The sequence below is a fragment of the Ambystoma mexicanum genome, chromosome 6q (genome assembly GCF_040938575.1).
Source record: "Ambystoma mexicanum isolate Mex_15411 chromosome 6q, UKY_AmexF1_1, whole genome shotgun sequence".
In the NCBI taxonomy this organism is placed as follows: domain Eukaryota; kingdom Metazoa; phylum Chordata; class Amphibia; order Caudata; family Ambystomatidae; genus Ambystoma; species Ambystoma mexicanum.
In genome coordinates, this window is record NC_090937.1 from 1530007837 (window position 1) to 1530027926 (window position 20090).

Consider the following 20090-nt stretch of genomic DNA (forward strand, 5'->3'; position numbering starts at 1 on the left):
CTTCCTCAATAAACTGAGAACCAGAGTTCAGTGTCTGTGCATCCCATAGTCACTGGGCTCACTTCCTCAATCAACTGAGAACCAGAGTTCAGTGTCTGTGCATCCCTTAGTCACTGGGCTCACTTCCTCAATCAACTGAGAACCAGAGTTCAGTGTCTGTGAACCCCTTATTCACTGGGCTCACTTCCTCAATCAACCTGGAACCAGAGTTCAGTGTCTGTGCACCCCTTAGCCACTGGGCTCACTTCCTCAATCAACTGAGAACCAGACTTCAGTGTCTGTGAACCCCTTAGTCACTGGGCTCATTTCCTCAATCAACTGAAAACCAGAGTTCAGTGTCTGTGCACCCCTTAGTCACTGGGTTCACTTCCTCAATCAACTGGGAACCAGAGTTCATTGTCTGTGCACCCCTTACTCACTGGGCTCAATTCCTCAATCAACTGGGAACCAGAGTTCAGTCTGTGAACCCCTTAGTCACTGGGCTCACTTCCTCAATCAACTGGGAACAAGAGTTCAGTGTCTGTGCACCCCTTAGTCACTGGGCTCACTTCCCCAATCAAGTGGAAACCAGAGTTCAGTGTCTGTGCACCCCTTAGTCACTGGAATCACTTCCACCTCAATCAACTGGGAACCAGAGTTCAGTGTCTGTGCACCCCTTAGTCACTGGGCTCACTTCCTCAATCAACTGGGAACCAGAGTTCAGTGTCTGAGAACCCCTTACTCACTGGGCTCACTTCCTCAATCAACTGGGAACCAGAGTTCAGACTGTGAACCCCTTAGTCACTGGGCTCACTTCCTTAATCAAATGGGAACCAGAGTTCAGTGTCTGTGCACCCTGTATTCACTTGGCTCACTTCCTCAAGCAACTGGGAACCAGAGTTCAGTGTCTGTGAACCCCTTAGTCACTGGGCTCACTTCCTCAATCAACTGGGAACCAGAGTTCAGTCTGTGAACCCCTTAGTCAATGGGTTCACATCCTTAATCAACTGATAACCAGAGTTCAGTGTCTGTGCACCCCTTAGTCACTGGGTTCACTTCCTCAATCAACTGAGAACCAGAGTTCAATGTCTGTGAACCCCTTAGTCACTCGGTTCACTTCCTCAATCAACTGAGAACCAGAGTTCAATGTCTGTGCACCCCTTAGTCACTGGGCTCAATTCCTCAATCAACTGGGAACCAGAGTTCAGTGTCTGTGAACCCCTTAGTCCCTGGGCTCACTTCCTCAATCAACTGGGAACCAGAGTTCAGTCTGTGAACCCCTTAGTCACTGGGCTCACTTCCTTAATCAACTGAGAACCAGGGTTCAGTGTCTGTGCACCCCTTAGTCACTGGGCTCACTCCCTCAATCAACTGGGAACCAGCGTTCAGTGTCTTTGCACCCCTTAGTCACTGGGCTCACTTCCTCATCTGTGAACCCCTTAGTCACTGGGCTCACTTCCTCAATCGACAGGGAACCAGAGTTCAGTGCCTGTAAAACCCTTAGTCACTGGGTTCACTTCCTCAATCAACTGAGAACCAGAGTTCAGTGTCTGTGCACCCCTTAGTCACTGGGCTCACTTCCTCAATAAACTGAGAACCAGAGTTCAGTGTCTGTGCATCCCGTAGTCACTGGGCTCACTTCCTCAATCAACTGAGAACCAGAGTTCAGTGTCTGTGCATCCCTTAGTCACTGGGCTCACTTCCTCAATCAACTGAGAACCAGAGTTCAGTGTCTGTGAACCCCTTATTCACTGGGCTCACTTCCTCAATCAACCTGGAACCAGAGTTCAGTGTCTGTGCACCCCTTAGTCACTGGGCTCATTTCCTCAATCAACTGGGAACCAGAGTTCAGTCAGTGAACCCCTTAGTCACTGGTTTCACTTCCTCAATCAACTGGGAACCAGAGTTCAGTCTGTGCACCCCTTAGTCACTGGGCTCACTTCCCCAATAAACTGAGAACCAGAGTTCAGTGTCTGTGCACCCCGTAGTCACTGGGCTCACTTCCTCAATAAACTGAGAACCAGAGTTCAGTGTCTGTGCATCTCATAGTCACTGGGCTCACTTCCTCAATCAACTGAGAACCAGAGTTCAGTGTCTGTGAACCCCTTAGTCACTGGGCTCACTTCCTCAATCAAATGGGAACCAGAGTTCAGTGTCTGTGCACCCCTTAGTCACTGGGCTCACTTACTCAATCAACTGGGAACCAGAGTTCAGTGTCTGTGAACCCCTTAGTCACTGGGCTCACTTCCTCAATCAACTGATAACCAGAGTTCATTGTCTGTGCACCCCTTAGTCACTGGGCTCAATCAACTGAGAACCAGAGTTCAGTGTCTGTGAACCCCTTAGTCACTGGGTTCACTTCCTCAATCAACTGGGAACCAGAGTTCAGTGTCTGTGAACCCCTTAGTCACTGGGTTCACTTCCTCAATCAACTGAGAACCAGAGTTCAGTGTCTGTGCACCCCTTAGTCAATGGGCTCAGTTCCTCAATCATCTGATAACCAGAGTTCAGTGTCTGTGCACCCCTTAGTCACTGTGCTCACATCCTCAATCAACTGAGAACCAGAGTTCAGTGTCTGTGCACCCCTTAGTCACTGGGTTCACTTCCTCAATCAACTGGGAACCAGAGTTCAGTCTGTGCACCCCTTAGTCACTGGGCTCACTTCCTCAATCAACTCGGAACCAGAGTTCAGTGTCTGTGCACCCGTTAGTCACTGGGTTCACTTCGTCAATCAACTGGGAACCAGAGTTCAGTGTCTGTGAACCCCTTAGTCACTGGGTTCACTTGCTCAATCAACTCGGAACCAGAGTTCAGTGTCTGTGAACCCCTTAGTCACTGGGTTCACTTGCTCAATCAACTCGGAACCAGAGTTCAGTGTCTGTGCACCCCTTAGTCACTGGGCTCACTTCCTCAATCAACTCGGAACCAGAGTTCAGTGTCTGTGCACCCCTTAGTCACTGGGTTCACTTCGTCAATCAACTGAGAACCCGAGTTCAGTGTCTGTGCACCCCTTAGTCACTGGGCTCACTTCCTCAATCAACTGGGAACCAGATTTCAGTGTCTGTGCACCCCTTAGTCACTGGGCTCACTTCCTCAATCAACTGAGAACCAGAGTTCAGTGTCTGTGAACCCCTTAGTCACTGGGCTCACTTCCTTAATCAACTGAAAACCAGAGTTCAGTGTCTGTGCACCCCTTAGTCACTGGGTTCACTTCCTCAATCAACTGGGAACCAGAGTTCAGTGTCTGTGCACCCCTTACTCACTGGGCTCACTTCCTCAATCAACTGGGAACCAGAGTTCAGTGTCTGTGAACCTCTTAGTCACTGGGCTCACTTCCTCAATCAACTGAGAACCAGAGTTCAGTGTCTGTGAACCCCTTAGTCACTGGGCTCACTTCCTCAATCAACTGGGAACCAGAGTTCAGTGTCTGTGCACCCCTTAGTCACTGGGCTCACTTCCTCAATCAAGTGGGAACCAGAGTTCAGTGTCTGTGCACCCCTTAGTCACTGGGCTCGCTTCCTCAATCAACTGGGAACCAGAGTTCAGTGTCTGTGAACCCCTTAGTCACTGGGCTCGCTTCCTCAATCAACTAGGAACCAGAGTTCAGTCTGTGAACCCCTTAGTCACTGGGCTCACTTCCTCAATCAACTGGGAGCCAGAGTTCAGTGTCTGTGCACCCCTTAGTCACTGGGCTCACTTCCCCAATCAAGTGGGAACCAGAGTTCAGTGTCTGTGCACCCCTTAGTCACTGGAATCACTTCCACCTCAATCAACTGGGAACCAGAGTTCAGTGTCTGTGCACCCCTTAGTCACTTGGCTCACTTCCTCAATCAACTGGGAACCAGAGTTCAGTGTCTGTGAACCCCTTAGTCACTGGGCTCACGTCCTCAATCAACTGGGAACCAGAGTTCAGTCTGTGAACCCCTTAGTCACTGGGCCCACTTCCTCAATCAACTGGGAACCAGAGTTCAGTGTCTGTGCACCCCTTAGTCACTGGGTTCACATCCTTAATCAACTGAGAACCAGAGTGTAGTGTCGGTGCACCCCTTAGTCACTGGGTTCACTTCCTCAATCAACTGAGAACCAGAGTTCAATGTCTGTGAATCCCTTAGTCACTGGGTTCACCTCCTCAGAGTTCAAAGTCTGTGAACCCCTTAGTCACTGGGCTCACTTCCTCAATCGACAGGGAACCAGAGTTCAGTGCCTGTAAACCCCTTAGTCACTGGGTTCACTTCCTCAATCAACTGAGAACCAGAGTTCAATGTCTGTGAACCCCTTAGTCACCCGGGTGACTCCCTCAATCAACTGGGAACCAGAGTTCAGTGTCTGTGCACCCCTTAGTCACTGGGCTCACTTCCTCAATCAACTGAAAACCAGAGTTCAGTGTCTGTGCACCCCTTAGTCACTGGGCTCACTTCCTCAATCAACTGGGAACCAGAGTTCAGTGTCCGTGCACCCCTTAGTCACTGGGTTCGCTTCCTCAATCAATTGGGAACCAGAGTTCAGTGTCTGTGCACCCCTTAGTCACTAGGTTCACTTCCTCAATCAACTGAGAACCAGAGTTCAGTGTCTGTGAACCCCTTAGTCACTGGGCTCACGTCCTCAATCAACTGATAAACAGAGTTCCGTGTCTGTGCACCCCTTAGTCACTGGGGTCACTTCTTCAATCAACTGGAAACCAGAGTTCAGTGTCTGTGCACCCCTTAGTCACTGGGTTCACTTCCTCAATCAAATAAGAACCAGAGTTCAGTGTCTGTGCACCCCTTAGTCACTGGGCTCACTTCCTCAATCAACTGAGAACCAGAGTTCAGTGTCTGTGAACCCCTTAGTCACTGGGCTCACTTCCTCAATCAACTGAAAACCAGAGTTCAGTGTCTGTGCACCCCTTAGTCACTGGGTTCCCTTCCTCAATCAACTGGGAACCAGAGTTCATTGTCTGTGCACCCCTTACTCACTGGGCTCACTTCCTCAATCAACTGGGAACCAGAGTTCAGTGTCTGTGCACCCCTTAGTCACTGGGCTCGCTTCCTCAATCAACTGGGAACCAGAGTTCAGTGTCTGTGAACCCCTTAGTCACTGGGCTCGCTTCCTCAATCAACTAGGAACCAGAGTTCAGTCTGTGAACCCCTTAGTCACTGGGCTCACTTCCTCAATCAACTGGGAGCCAGAGTTCAATGTCTGTGCACCCCTTAGTCACTGGGCTCACTTCCCCAATCAAGTGGGAACCAGAGTTCAGTGTCTGTGCACCCCTTAGTCACTGGAATCACTTCCACCTCAATCAACTGGGAACCAGAGTTCAGTGTCTGTGCACCCCTTAGTCACTTGGCTCACTTCCTCAATCAACTAGGAACCAGAGTTCAGTGTCTGTGAACCCCTTAGTCACTGGGCTCACGTCCTCAATCAACTGGGAACCAGAGTTCAGTCTGTGAACCCCTTAGTCACTGGGCCCACTTCCTCAATCAACTGGGAACCAGAGTTCAGTGTCTGTGCACCCCTTAGTCACTGGGTTCACTTCCTCAATCAACTGAGAACCAGAGTTCAATGTCTGTGAATCCCTTAGTCACTGGGTTCACCTCCTCAGAGTTCAATGTCTGTGAACCCCTTAGTCACTGGGCTCACTTCCTCAATCGACAGGGAACCAGAGTTCAGTGCCTGTAAACCCCTTAGTCACTGGGTTCACTTCCTCAATCAACTGAGAACCAGAGTTCAATGTCTGTGAACCCCTTAGTCACCCGGGTGACTCCCTCAATCAACTGGGAACCAGAGTTCAGTGTCTGTGCACCCCTTAGTCACTGGGCTCACTTCCTCAATCAACTGAAAACCAGAGTTCAGTGTCTGTGCACCCCTTAGTCACTGGGCTCACTTCCTCAATCAACTGGGAACCAGAGTTCAGTGTCCGTGCACCCCTTAGTCACTGGGTTCGCTTCCTCAATCAATTGGGAACCAGAGTTCAGTGTCTGTGCACCCCTTAGTCACTAGGTTCACTTCCTCAATCAACTGAGAACCAGAGTTCAGTGTCTGTGAACCCCTTAGTCACTGGGCTCACGTCCTCAATCAACTGATAAACAGAGTTCCGTGTCTGTGCACCCCTTAGTCACTGGGGTCACTTCTTCAATCAACTGAAAACCAGAGTGCAGTGTCTGTGCACCCCTTAGTCACTGGGTTCCCTTCCTCAATCAACTGGGAACCAGGGTTCATTGTCTGTGCACCCCTTACTCACTGGGCTCACTTCCTCAATCAACTGGGAACCAGAGTTCAGTGTCTGTGAACCCCTTAGTCACTGGGCTCACTTCCTCAATCAAGTGGGAACCAGAGTTCAGTGTCTGTGCACCCCTTAGTCACTGGGCTCGCTTCCTCAATCAACTGGGAACCAGAGTTCAGTCTGTGAACACCTTAGTCACTGGGCTCACTTCCTCAATCAATTGGGAACAAGAGTTCAGTGTCTGTGCACCCCTTAGTCACTGGGCTCACTTCCCCAATCAAGTGGGAACCAGAGTTCAGTGTCTGTGCACCCCTTAGTCACTGGAATCACTTCCACCTCAATCAACTGGGAACCAGAGTTCAGTGTCTGTGCACCCCTTAGTCACTGGGTTCACTTCCTCAATCAACTGAGAACCAGAGTTCAGTGTCTGTGAACCCCTTAGTCACTGGGCTCACGTCCTCAGTCAACTGATAAACAGAGTTCCGTGTCTGTGCACCCCTTAGTCACTGGGGTCACTTCTTCAATCAACTGGGAACCAGAGTTCAGTGTCTGTGCACCCCTTAGTCACTGGGTTCACTTCCTCAATCAAATAAGAACCAGAGTTCAGTGTCTGTGCACCCCTTAGTCACTGGGCTCACTTCCTCAATCAACTGAGAACCAGAGTTCAGTGTCTGTGAACCCCTTAGTCACTGGGCTCACTTCCTCAATCAACTGAAAACCAGAGTGCAGTGTCTGTGCACCCCTTAGTCACTGGGTTCCCTTCCTCAATCAACTGGGAACCAGGGTTCATTGTCTGTGCACCCCTTACTCACTGGGCTCACTTCCTCAATCAACTGGGAACCAGAGTTCAGTGTCTGTGAACCCCTTAGTCACTGGGCTCACTTCCTCAATCAAGTGGGAACCAGAGTTCAGTGTCTGTGCACCCCTTAGTCACTGGGCTCGCTTCCTCAATCAACTGGGAACCAGAGTTCAGTCTGTGAACACCTTAGTCACTGGGCTCACTTCCTCAATCAATTGGGAACAAGAGTTCAGTGTCTGTGCACCCCTTAGTCACTGGGCTCACTTCCCCAATCAAGTGGGAACCAGAGTTCAGTGTCTGTGCACCCCTTAGTCACTGGAATCAATTCCACCTCAATCAACTGGGAACCAGAGTTCAGTGTCTGTGCACCCCTTAGTCACTGGGCTCACTTCCTCAATTAACTGGGAACCAGAGGTCAGTGTCTGATAACACCTTACTCACTGGGCTCACTTCCTCAATCAACTGGGAACCAGAGTTCAGTCTGTGAACCCCTTAGTCACTGGGCTCACTTCCTCAATCAACTGGGAGCCAGAGTTCAGTGTCTGTGCACCCCTTAGTCACTGGGCTCACTTCCCCAATCAAGTGGGAAACAGAGTTCAGTGTCTGTGCACCCCTTAGTCACTGGAATCACTTCCACCTCAATCAACTGGGAACCAGAGTTCAGTGTCTGTGCACCCCTTAGTCACTTGGCTCACTTCCTCAATCAACTGGGAACCAGAGTTCAGTGTCTGTGAACCCCTTAGTCACTGGGCTCACGTCCTCAATCAACTGGGAACCAGAGTTCAGTCTGTGAACCCCTTAGTCACTGGGCCCACTTCCTCAATCAACTGGGAACCAGAGTTCAGTGTCTGTGCACCCCTTAGTCACTGGGTTCACATCCTTAATCAACTGAGAACCAGAGTGTAGTGTCGGTGCACCCCTTAGTCACTGGGTTCACTTCCTCAATCAACTGAGAACCAGAGTTCAATGTCTGTGAATCCCTTAGTCACTGGGTTCACCTCCTCAGAGTTCAATGTCTGTGAACCCCTTAGTCACTGGGCTCACTTCCTCAATCGACAGGGAACCAGAGTTCAGTGCCTGAAAAACCCCTTAGTCACTGGGTTCACTTCCTCAATCAACTGAGAACCAGAGTTCAATGTCTGTGAACCCCTTAGTCACCCGGGTGACTCCCTCAATCAACTGGGAACCAGAGTTCAGTGTCTGTGCACCCCTTAGTCACTGGACTCACTTCCTCAATCAACTGGGAACCAGAGTTCAGTGTCTGTGCACCCCTTAGTCACTGGGCTCACTTCCTCAATCAACTGGGAACCAGAGTTCAGTGTCCGTGCACCCCTTAATCACTGGGTTCGCTTCCTCAATCAATTGGGAACCAGAGTTCAGTGTCTGTGCACCCCTTAGTCACTAGGTTCACTTCCTCAATCAACTGAGAACCAGAGTTCAGTGTCTGTGAACCCCTTAGTCACTGGGCTCACGTCCTCAATCAACTGATAAACAGAGTTCCGTGTCTGTGCACCCCTTAGTCACTGGGGTCACTTCTTCAATCAACTGGAAACCAGAGTTCAGTGTCTGTGCACCCCTTAGTCACTGGGTTCACTTCCTCAATCAAATAAGAACCAGAGTTCAGTGTCTGTGCACCCCTTAGTCACTGGGCTCACTTCCTCAATCAACTGAGAACCAGAGTTCAGTGTCTGTGAACCCCTTAGTCACTGGGCTCACTTCCTCAATCAACTGAAAACCAGAGTTCAGTGTCTGTGCACCCCTTAGTCACTGGAATCACTTCCACCTCAATCAACTGGGAACCAGAGTTCAGTGTCTGTGCACCCCTTAGTCACTGGGCTCACTTCCTCAATTAACTGGGAACCAGAGGTCAGTGTCTGATAACACCTTACTCACTGGGCTCACTTCCTCAATCAACTGGGAACCAGAGTTCAGTCTGTGAACCCCTTAGTCACTGGGCTCACTTCCTCAATCAACTGGGAGCCAGAGTTCAGTGTCTGTGCACCCCTTAGTCACTGGGCTCACTTCCCCAATCAAGTGGGAACCAGAGTTCAGTGTCTGTGCACCCCTTAGTCACTGGAATCACTTCCACCTCAATCAACTGGGAACCAGAGTTCAGTGTCTGTGCACCCCTTAGTCACTTGGCTCACTTCCTCAATCAACTGGGAACCAGAGTTCAGTGTCTGTGAACCCCTTAGTCACTGGGCTCACGTCCTCAATCAACTGGGAACCAGAGTTCAGTCTGTGAACCCCTTAGTCACTGGGCCCACTTCCTCAATCAACTGGGAACCAGAGTTCAGTGTCTGTGCACCCCTTAGTCACTGGGTTCACATCCTTAATCAACTGAGAACCAGAGTGTAGTGTCGGTGCACCCCTTAGTCACTGGGTTCACTTCCTCAATCAACTGAGAACCAGAGTTCAATGTCTGTGAATCCCTTAGTCACTGGGTTCACCTCCTCAGAGTTCAATGTCTGTGAACCCCTTAGTCACTGGGCTCACTTCCTCAATCGACAGGGAACCAGAGTTCAGTGCCTGTAAACCCCTTAGTCACTGGGTTCACTTCCTCAATCAACTGAGAACCAGAGTTCAATGTCTGTGAACCCCTTAGTCACCCGGGTGACTCCCTCAATCAACTGGGAACCAGAGTTCAGTGTCTGTGCACCCCTTAGTCACTGGACTCACTTCATCAATCAACTGGGAACCAGAGTTCAGTGTCTGTGCACCCCTTAGTCACTGGGCTCACTTCCTCAATCAACTGAAAACCAGAGTTCAGTGTCTGTGCACCCCTTAGTCACTGGGCTCACTTCCTCAATCAACTGGGAACCAGAGTTCAGTGTCCGTGCACCCCTTAATCACTGGGTTCGCTTCCTCAATCAATTGGGAACCAGAGTTCAGTGTCTGTGCACCCCTTAGTCACTAGGTTCACTTCCTCAATCAACTGAGAACCAGAGTTCAGTGTCTGTGAACCCCTTAGTCACTGGGCTCACGTCCTCAATCAACTGAAAACCAGAGTTCAGTGTCTGTGCACCCCTTAGTCACTGGAATCACTTCCACCTCAATCAACTGGGAACCAGAGTTCAGTGTCTGTGCACCCCTTAGTCACTGGGCTCACTTCCTCAATTAACTGGGAACCAGAGGTCAGTGTCTGATAACACCTTACTCACTGGGCTCACTTCCTCAATCAACTGGGAACCAGAGTTCAGTCTGTGAACCCCTTAGTCACTGGGCTCACGTCCTCAATCAACTGAAAACCAGAGTTCAGTGTCTGTGCACCCCTTAGTCACTGGAATCACTTCCACCTCAATCAACTGGGAACCAGAGTTCCGTGTCTGTGCACCCCTTAGTCACTGGGGTCACTTCTTCAATCAACTGGAAACCAGAGTTCAGTGTCTGTGCACCCCTTAGTCACTGGGTTCACTTCCTCAATCAAATAAGAACCAGAGGTCAGTGTCTGTGCACCCCTTAGTCACTGGGCTCACTTCCTCAATCAACTGAGAACCAGAGTTCAGTGTCTGTGAACCCCTTAGTCACTGGGCTCACTTCCTCAATCAACTGAAAACCAGAGTTCAGTGTCTGTGCACCCCTTAGTCACTGGAATCACTTCCACCTCAATCAACTGGGAACCAGAGTTCAGTGTCTGTGCACCCCTTAGTCACTGGGCTCACTTCCTCAATTAACTGGGAACCAGAGGTCAGTGTCTGATAACACCTTACTCACTGGGCTCACTTCCTCAATCAACTGGGAACCAGAGTTCAGTCTGTGAACCCCTTAGTCACTGGGCTCACTTCCTCAATCAACTGGGAGCCAGAGTTCAGTGTCTGTGCACCCCTTAGTCACTGGGCTCACTTCCCCAATCAAGTGGGAACCAGAGTTCAGTGTCTGTGCACCCCTTAGTCACTGGAATCACTTCCACCTCAATCAACTGGGAACCAGAGTTCAGTGTCTGTGCACCCCTTAGTCACTTGGCTCACTTCCTCAATCAACTGGGAACCAGAGTTCAGTGTCTGTGAACCCCTTAGTCACTGGGCTCACGTCCTCAATCAACTGGGAACCAGAGTTCAGTCTGTGAACCCCTTAGTCACTGGGCCCACTTCCTCAATCAACTGGGAACCAGAGTTCAGTGTCTGTGCACCCCTTAGTCACTGGGTTCACATCCTTAATCAACTGAGAACCAGAGTGTAGTGTCGGTGCACCCCTTAGTCACTGGGTTCACTTCCTCAATCAACTGTGAACCAGAGTTCAATGTCTGTGAATCCCTTAGTCACTGGGTTCACCTCCTCAGAGTTCAATGTCTGTGAACCCCTTAGTCACTGGGCTCACTTCCTCAATCGACAGGGAACCAGAGTTCAGTGCCTGTAAACCCCTTAGTCACTGGGTTCACTTCCTCAATCAACTGAGAACCAGAGTTCAATGTCTGTGAACCCCTTAGTCACCCGGGTGACTCCCTCAATCAACTGGGAACCAGAGTTCAGTGTCTGTGCACCCCTTAGTCACTGGACTCACTTCCTCAATCAACTGGGAACCAGAGTTCAGTGTCTGTGCACCCCTTAGTCACTGGGCTCACTTCCTCAATCAACTGAAAACCAGAGTTCAGTGTCTGTGCACCCCTTAGTCACTGGGCTCACTTCCTCAATCAACTGGGAACCAGAGTTCAGTGTCCGTGCACCCCTTAGTCACTGGGTTCGCTTCCTCAATCAATTGGGAACCAGAGTTCAGTGTCTGTGCACCCCTTAGTCACTAGGTTCACTTCCTCAATCAACTGAGAACCAGAGTTCAGTGTCTGTGAACCCCTTAGTCACTGGGCTCACGTCCTCAATCAACTGATAAACAGAGTTCCGTGTCTGTGCACCCCTTAGTCACTGGGGTCACTTCTTCAATCAACTGGAAACCAGAGTTCAGTGTCTGTGCACCCCTTAGTCACTGGGTTCACTTCCTCAATCAAATAAGAACCAGAGTTCAGTGTCTGTGCACCCCTTAGTCACTGGGCTCACTTCCTCAATCAACTGAGAACCAGAGTTCAGTGTCTGTGAACCCCTTAGTCACTGGGCTCACTTCCTCAATCAACTGAAAACCAGAGTTCAGTGTCTGTGCACCCCTTAGTCACTGGGTTCCCTTCCTCAATCAACTGGGAACCAGAGTTCATTGTCTGTGCACCCCTTACTCACTGGGCTCACTTCCTCAATCAACTGGGAACCAGAGTTCAGTGTCTGTGAACCCCTTAGTCACTGGGATCACTTCCTCAATCAAGTGGGAACCAGAGTTCAGTGTCTATGCACCGCTTAGTCACTGGGCTCGCTTCCTCAATCAACTGGGAACCAGAGTTCAGTCTTTGAACACCTTAGTCACTGGGCTCACTTCCTCAATCAACTGGGAACAAGAGTTCAGTGTCTGTGCACCCCTTAGTCACTGGGCTCACTTCCCCAATCAAGTGGGAACCAGAGTTCAGTGTCTGTGCACCCCTTAGTCACTGGAATCACTTCCACCTCAATCAACTGGGAACCAGAGTTCAGTGTCTGTGCACCCCTTAGTCACTGGGCTCACTTCCTCAATTAACTGGGAACCAGAGGTCAGTGTCTGATAACACCTTACTCACTGGGCTCACTTCCTCAATCAACTGGGAACCATAGTTCAGTCTGTGAACCCCTTAGTCACTGGGCTCACTTCCTTAATCAACTGGGAAACAGAGTTCAGTGTCTGTGAACCCCTTAGTCACTGGGTTCACTTCCTCAATCAACTGAGAACCAGGGTTCAATGTCTGTGAACCCCTTAGTCACCCGGGTGACTCCCTCAATCAACTGGGAACCAGAGTTCAGTGTCTGTGCACCCCTTAGTCACTGGACTCACTTCCTCAATCAACCGGGAACCAGAGTTCAGTGTCTGTGCACCCCTTAGTCACTGGGCTCACTTCCTCAATCAACTGAAAACCAGAGTTCAGTGTCTGTGCACCCCTTAGTCACTGGGCTCACTTCCTCAATCAACTGGGAACCAGCGTTCAGTGTCCGTGCACCCCTTAGTCACTGGGTTCGCTTCCTCAATCAATTGGGAACCAGAGTTCAGTGTCTGTGCACCCCTTAGTCACTGGGTTCACTTCCTCAATCAACTGAGAACCAGAGTTCAGTGTCTGTGAACCCCTTAGTCACTGGGCTCACGTCCTCAGTCAACTGATAAACAGAGTTCCGTGTCTGTGCACCCCTTAGTCACTGGGGTCACTTCTTCAATCAACTGGGAACCAGAGTTCAGTGTCTGTGCACCCCTTAGTCACTGGGTTCACTTCCTCAATCAAATAAGAACCAGAGTTCAGTGTCTGTGCACCCCTTAGTCACTGGGCTCACTTCCTCAATCAACTGAGAACCAGAGTTCAGTGTCTGTGAACCCCTTAGTCACTGGGCTCACTTCCTCAATCAACTGAAAACCAGAGTGCAGTGTCTGTGCACCCCTTAGTCACTGGGTTCCCTTCCTCAATCAACTGGGAACCAGGGTTCATTGTCTGTGCACCCCTTACTCACTGGGCTCACTTCCTCAATCAACTGGGAACCAGAGTTCAGTGTCTGTGAACCCCTTAGTCACTGGGCTCACTTCCTCAATCAAGTGGGAACCAGAGTTCAGTGTCTGTGCACCCCTTAGTCACTGGGCTCGCTTCCTCAATCAACTGGGAACCAGAGTTCAGTCTGTGAACACCTTAGTCACTGGGCTCACTTCCTCAATCAACTGGGAACAAGAGTTCAGTGTCTGTGCACCCCTTAGTCACTGGGCTCACTTCCCCAATCAAGTGGGAACCAGAGTTCAGTGTCTGTGCACCCCTTAGTCACTGGGCTCACTTCCTCAATTAACTGGGAACCAGAGGTCAGTGTCTGATAACACCTTACTCACTGGGCTCACTTCCTCAATCAACTGGGAACCAGAGTTCAGTCTGTGAACCCCTTAGTCACTGGGCTCACTTCCTTAATCAACTGGGAACCAGAGTTCAGTGTCTGTGCACCCCTTAGTCACTTGGCTCACTTCCTCAATCAACTGGGAACCAGAGTTCAGTGTCTGTGAACCCCTTAGTCACTGGGCTCACTTCCTCAATCAACTGGGAACCAGAGTTCAGTCTGTGAACCCCTTAGTCAATGGGTTCACTTCCTCAATCAACTGAGAACCAGAGTTCAGTGTCTGTGCACCCCTTAGTCACTTGGTTCACTTCCTCATTCAACTGAGAACCAGAGTTCAATGTCTGTGAACCCCTTAGTCACTGGGTTCACTTCCTCAAAGTTCAATGTCTGTGAACCCCTTAGTCACTGGGTTCACTTCCTCAATCAACTGAGAACCAGAGTTCAATGTCTGTGCACCCCTTAGTCACTGGGCTCAATTCCTCAATCAACTGGGAACCAGAGTTCAGTGTCTGTGAACCCCTTAGTCACTGGGCTCACTTCCTCAATCAACTGGGAACCAGAGTTCAGTCTGTGAACCCCTTAGTCACTGGGCTCACTTCCTTAATCAACTGAGAACCAGAGTTCAGTGTCTGTGCACCCCTTAGTCACTGGGCTCACTCCCTCAATCAACTGGGAACCAGAGTTCAGTGTCTTTGCACCCCTTAGTCACTGGGCTCACTTCCTCATCTGTGAACCCCTTAGTCACTGGGCTCACTTCCTCAATCGACAGGGAACCAGAATCCAGTGCCTGTAAACCCCTTAGTCACTGGGTTCTCTTCCTCAATCAACCGAGAACCAAAGTTCTGTGCCTGTGCACCCCTTAGTCACTGGGCTCACTTCCTCAATCGACTGGGAACCAGAGTTCAGTGTCTGCGCACCCCTTAGTCACTGGGCTCATTTCCTCAATCAACTGGGAACCAGAGTTCAGTCAGTGAACCCCTTAGTCACTGGTTTCACTTCCTCAATAAACTGAGAACCAGAGTTCAGTGTCTGTGCACCCCTTAGTCACTGGGCTCACTTCCGCAATAAACTGAGAACCAGAGTTCAGTGTCTGTGCACCCCTTAGTCACTGGGCTCTCTTCCTCAATCAACTGAGAACCAGAGTTCAGTGTCTGTGAACCCCTTAGTCACTGGGCTCACTTCCTCAATCAACTGGGAACCAGAGTTCAGTGTCTGTGCACCCCTTAGTCACTGGGCTCACTTACTCAATCAACTGGGAACCAGAGTTCAGTGTCTGTGAACCCCTTAGTCACTGGGCTCACTTCCTCAATCAACTGATAACCAGAGTTCATTGTCTGTGCACCCCTTAGTCACTGGGCTCAATCAACTGAGAACCAGAGTTCAGTGTCTGTGAACCCCTTAGTCACTGGGTTCACTTCCTCAATCAACTGGGAACCAGAGTTCAGTGTCTGTGAACCCCTTAGTCACTGGGTTCACTTCATCAATCAACTGGGAACCAGAGTTCAGTGTCTGTGCACCCCTTAGTCACTGGGCTCACTTCCTCAATCAACTGAGAACCAGAGTTCAGTGTCTGTGCACCCCTTAGTGACTGGGTTCACTTTCTCAATCAACTGGGAACTAGAGTTCAGTCTGTGCACCCCTTAGTCACTGGGCTCACTTCCTCAATCAACTGAGAACCAGAGTTCAGTGTCTGTGCACCCCTTGGTCACTGGGCTCACTTCCTCAATCAACTGGGAACCAGAGTTCAGTGTCTGTGAACCCCTTTGTCACTGGGTTCACTTCCTCAATCAACTGGGAACCAGAGTTCAGTCTGTGCACCCCTTAGTCACTGGGCTCACTTCCCCAATCAACTGAGAACCAGAGTTCAGTGTCTGTGCACCCCTTAGTCACTGGGTTCACTTCCTCAATCAACTGAGAACCAGAGTTCAGTGTCTGTGCACTCCTTAGTCACTGGGTTCACTTCCTCAATCAACTGAGAACCAGAGTTCAGTGTCTGTGCACCCCTTATTCACTGGGCTCACTTCCTCAATCAACTGAGAACCAGAGTTCAGTGTCTGTGCACCCCTTAGTCACTGGGCTCACTTCCTCAATCAACCGAGAACCAGAGTTCAGTGTTTTTGAACCCCTTAGTCACTGGGCTCACTTCCTCAATCAACTGAAAACCAGAGTTCAGTGTCTGTGCACCCCTTATTCACTGGGCTCACTTCCTCAATCAACTGGGAACCAGAGTTCAGTGTCTTTGAACCCCTTAGTCACTGGGCTCACTTCCTCAATCAACTGAGAACCATAGTTCAGTGTCTGTGAACCCCTTAGTCACTGGGCTCACTTCCTCAATCAGCTGGGAACCAGAGTGCAGTGTCTGTGCACTCCTTAGTCACTGGGCTTGCTTCCTCAATCAACTGGGAACCAGAGTTCAGTCTGTGAACCCCTTAGTCACTGGGCTCACTTCCACAATCAACTGGGAGCCAGAGTTCAGTGTCTGTGCACCCCTTAGTCACTGGGCTCACTTCCCCAATCAAGTGGGAACCAGAGTTCAGTGTCTGTGCACCCCTTAGTCACTGGAATCACTTCCATCTCAATCAACTGGGAACCAGAGTTCAGTGTCTGCCCACCCCTTAGTCACTGGGCTCACTTCCTCAATCAACTGGGAACCAGAGTTCAGTGTCTGTGAACTCCTTACTCACTGGGCTGACTTCCTCAATCAACTGGGACCAGAGTTCAGTCTGTGAACCCCTTAGTCACTGGGCTCACTTCCTTAATCAACTGGGAACCAGAGTTCAGTGTCTGTGCACCCCTTAGTCACTTGGCTCACTTCCTCAATCAACTGGGAACCAGAGTTCAGTGTCTGTGAACCCCTTAGTCACTGGGCTCAATTCCTCAATCAACTGGGAACCAGAGTTCAGTCTGTGAACCCCTTAGTCAATGGGTTCACTTCCTCAATCAACTGAGAACCAGAGTTCAGTGTCTGTGCACCCCTTAGTCACTGGGCTCACTTCCTCAATCAACTGGGAACCACAGTTCAGTGTCTGTGAACCCCTTAGTCACTTGGCTCACTTCCTCAATCAACTGGGAACCAGAGTTCAGTGTGTGTGAACCCCTTAGTCACTGGGCTCAATTCCTCAATCAACTGGGAACCAGAGTTCAGTCTGTGAACCCCTTAGTCAATGGGTTCACTTCCTCAATCAACTGAGAACCAGAGTTCAGTGTCTGTGCACCCCTTAGTCACTGGGTTCACATCATTAATCAACTGAGAACCAGAGTGTAGTGTCTGTGCACCCCTTAGTCACTGGGTTCACTTCCTCAATCAACTGAGAACCAGAGTTCAATGTCTGTGAACCCCTTAGTCACTCGGTTCACCTCCTCAGAGTTCAATGTCTGTGAACCCCTTAGTCACTGGGTTCACTTCCTCAATCAACTGAGAACCAGAGTTCAATGTCTGTGAACCCCTTAGTCACCCGGATGACTCCCTCAATCAACTGGGAAACAGAGTTCAGTGTCTGTGCACCCCTTAGTCACTGGACTCACTTCCTCAATCAACTGAAAACCAGAGTTCAGTGTCTGTGCACCCCTTAGTCACTGGGCTCACTTCCTCAATCAACTGGGAACCAGAGTTCAGTGTCCGTGCACCCCTTAGTCACTGGGTTCACTTCCTCAATCAACTGAGAACCAGAGTTCAGTGTCTGTGAACCCCTTAGTCACTGGGCTCACGTCCTCAATCAACTGATAAACAGAGTTCAGTGTCTGTGAACCCCTTAGTCACTGGGCCCACTTCCTCAATCAACTGGGAACAAGAGTTCAGTGTCGGTGCACCCCTTAGTCACTGGGTTCACATCCTTAATCAACTGAGAACCAGAGTGTAGTGTCTGTGCACCCCTTAGTCACTGGGTTTACTTCCTCAATCAACTGAGAACCAGAGTTCAATGTCTGTGAACCCCTTAGTCACTGGGTTCACCTCTTCAGAGTTCAATGTCTGTGAACCCCTTAGTCACTGGGTTCACTTCCTCAATCAACTGAGAACCAGAGTTCAACATCTGTGATCCCCTTAGTCACCCGGGTGACTCCCTCAATCAACTGGGAACCAGAGTTCAGTGTCTGTGCACCCCTTAGTCACTGGGCTCACTTCCTCAATCAACTGGGAACCAGAGTTCAGTGTCTGTGAACTCCTTACTCACTGGGCTGACTTCCTCAATCAACTGGGACCAGAGTTCAGTCTGTGAACCCCTTAGTCACTGGGCTCACTTCCTTAATCAACTGGGAACCAGAGTTCAGTGTCTGTGCACCCCTTAGTCACTTGGCTCACTTCCTCAATCAACTGGGAACCAGAGTTCAGTGTCTGTGAACCCCTTAGTCACTGGGCTCACTTCCTCAATCAACTGGGAACCAGAGTTCAGTGTCTGTGAACTCCTTACTCACTGGGCTGACTTCCTCAATCAACTGGGACCAGAGTTCAGTCTGTGAACCCCTTAGTCACTGGGCTCACTTCCTTAATCAACTGGGAACCAGAGTTCAGTGTCTGTGCACCCCTTAGTCACTTGGCTCACTTCCTCAATCAACTGGGAACCAGAGTTCAGTGTCTGTGAACCCCTTAGTCACTGGGCTCAATTCCTCAATCAACTGGGAACCAGAGTTCAGTCTGTGAACCCCTTAGTCAATGGGTTCACTTCCTCAATCAACTGAGAACCAGAGTTCAGTGTCTGTGCACCCCTTAGTCACTGGGCTCACTTCCTCAATCAACTGGGAACCACAGTTCAGTGTCTGTGAACCCCTTAGTCACTTGGCTCACTTCCTCAATCAACTGGGAACCAGAGTTCAGTGTGTGTGAACCCCTTAGTCACTGGGCTCAATTCCTCAATCAACTGGGAACCAGAGTTCAGTCTGTGAACCCCTTAGTCAATGGGTTCACTTCCTCAATCAACTGAGAACCAGAGTTCAGTGTCTGTGCACTCCTTAGTCACTGGGTTCACATCCTTAATCAACTGAGAACCAGAGTGTAGTGTCTGTGCACCCCTTAGTCACTGGGTTCACTTCCTCAATCAACTGAGAACCAGAGTTCAATGTCTGTGAACCCCTTAGTCACTGGGTTCACCTCCTCAGAGTTCAATGTCTGTGAACCCCTTAGTCACTGGGTTCACTTCCTCAATCAACTGAGAACCAGAGTTCAATGTCTGTGAACCCCTTAGTCACCCGGATGACTCCCTCAATCAACTGGGAAACAGAGTTCAGTGTCTGTGCACCCCTTAGTCACTGGACTCACTTCCTCAATCAACTGAAAACCAGAGTTCAGTTTCTGTGCACCCCTTAGTCACTGGGCTCACTTCCTCAATCAACTGGGAACCAGAGTTCAGTGTCCGTGCACCCCTTAGTCACTGGGTTCACTTCCTCAATCAACTGAGAACCAGAGTTCAGTGTCTGTGAACCCCTTAGTCACTGGGCTCACTTCCTCAATCAACTGAAAACCAGAGTTCAGTGTCTGTGCACCCCTTAGTCACTGGGCTCACTTCCTCAATCAACTGGGAACCAGAGTTCAGTGTCCGTGCACCCCTTAGTCACTGGGTTCGCTTCCTCAATCAATTGGGAACCAGAGTTCAGTGTCTGTGCACCCCTTAGTCACTAGGTTCACTTCCTCAATCAACTGAGAACCAGAGTTCAGTGTCTGTGAACCCCTTAGTCACTGGGCTCACGTCCTCAATCAACTGATAAACAGAGTTCCGTGTCTGTGCACCCCTTAGTCACTGGGGTCACTTCTTCAATCAACTGGAAACCAGAGTTCAGTGTCTGTGCACCCCTTAGTCACTGGGTTCACTTCCTCAATCAAATAAGAACCAGAGTTCAGTGTCTGTGCACCCCTTAGTCACTGGGCTCACTTCCTCAATCAACTGAGAACCAGAGTTCAGTGTCTGTGAACCCCTTAGTCACTGGGCTCACTTCCTCAATCAACTGAAAACAAGAGTTCAGTGTCTGTGCACCCCTTAGTCACTGGGTTCCCTTCCTCAATCAACTGGGAACCAGAGTTCATTGTCTTTGCACCCCTTACTCACTGGGCTCACTTCCTCAATCAACTGGGAACCAGAGTTCAGTGTCTGTGAACCCCTTATTCACTGGGCTCACTTCCTCAATCAAGTGGGAACCAGAGTTCAGTGTCTATGCACCGCTTAGTCACTGGGCCCGCTTCCTCAATCAACTGGGAACCAGAGTTCAGTCTTTGAACACCTTAGTCACTGGGCTCACTTCCTCAATCAAC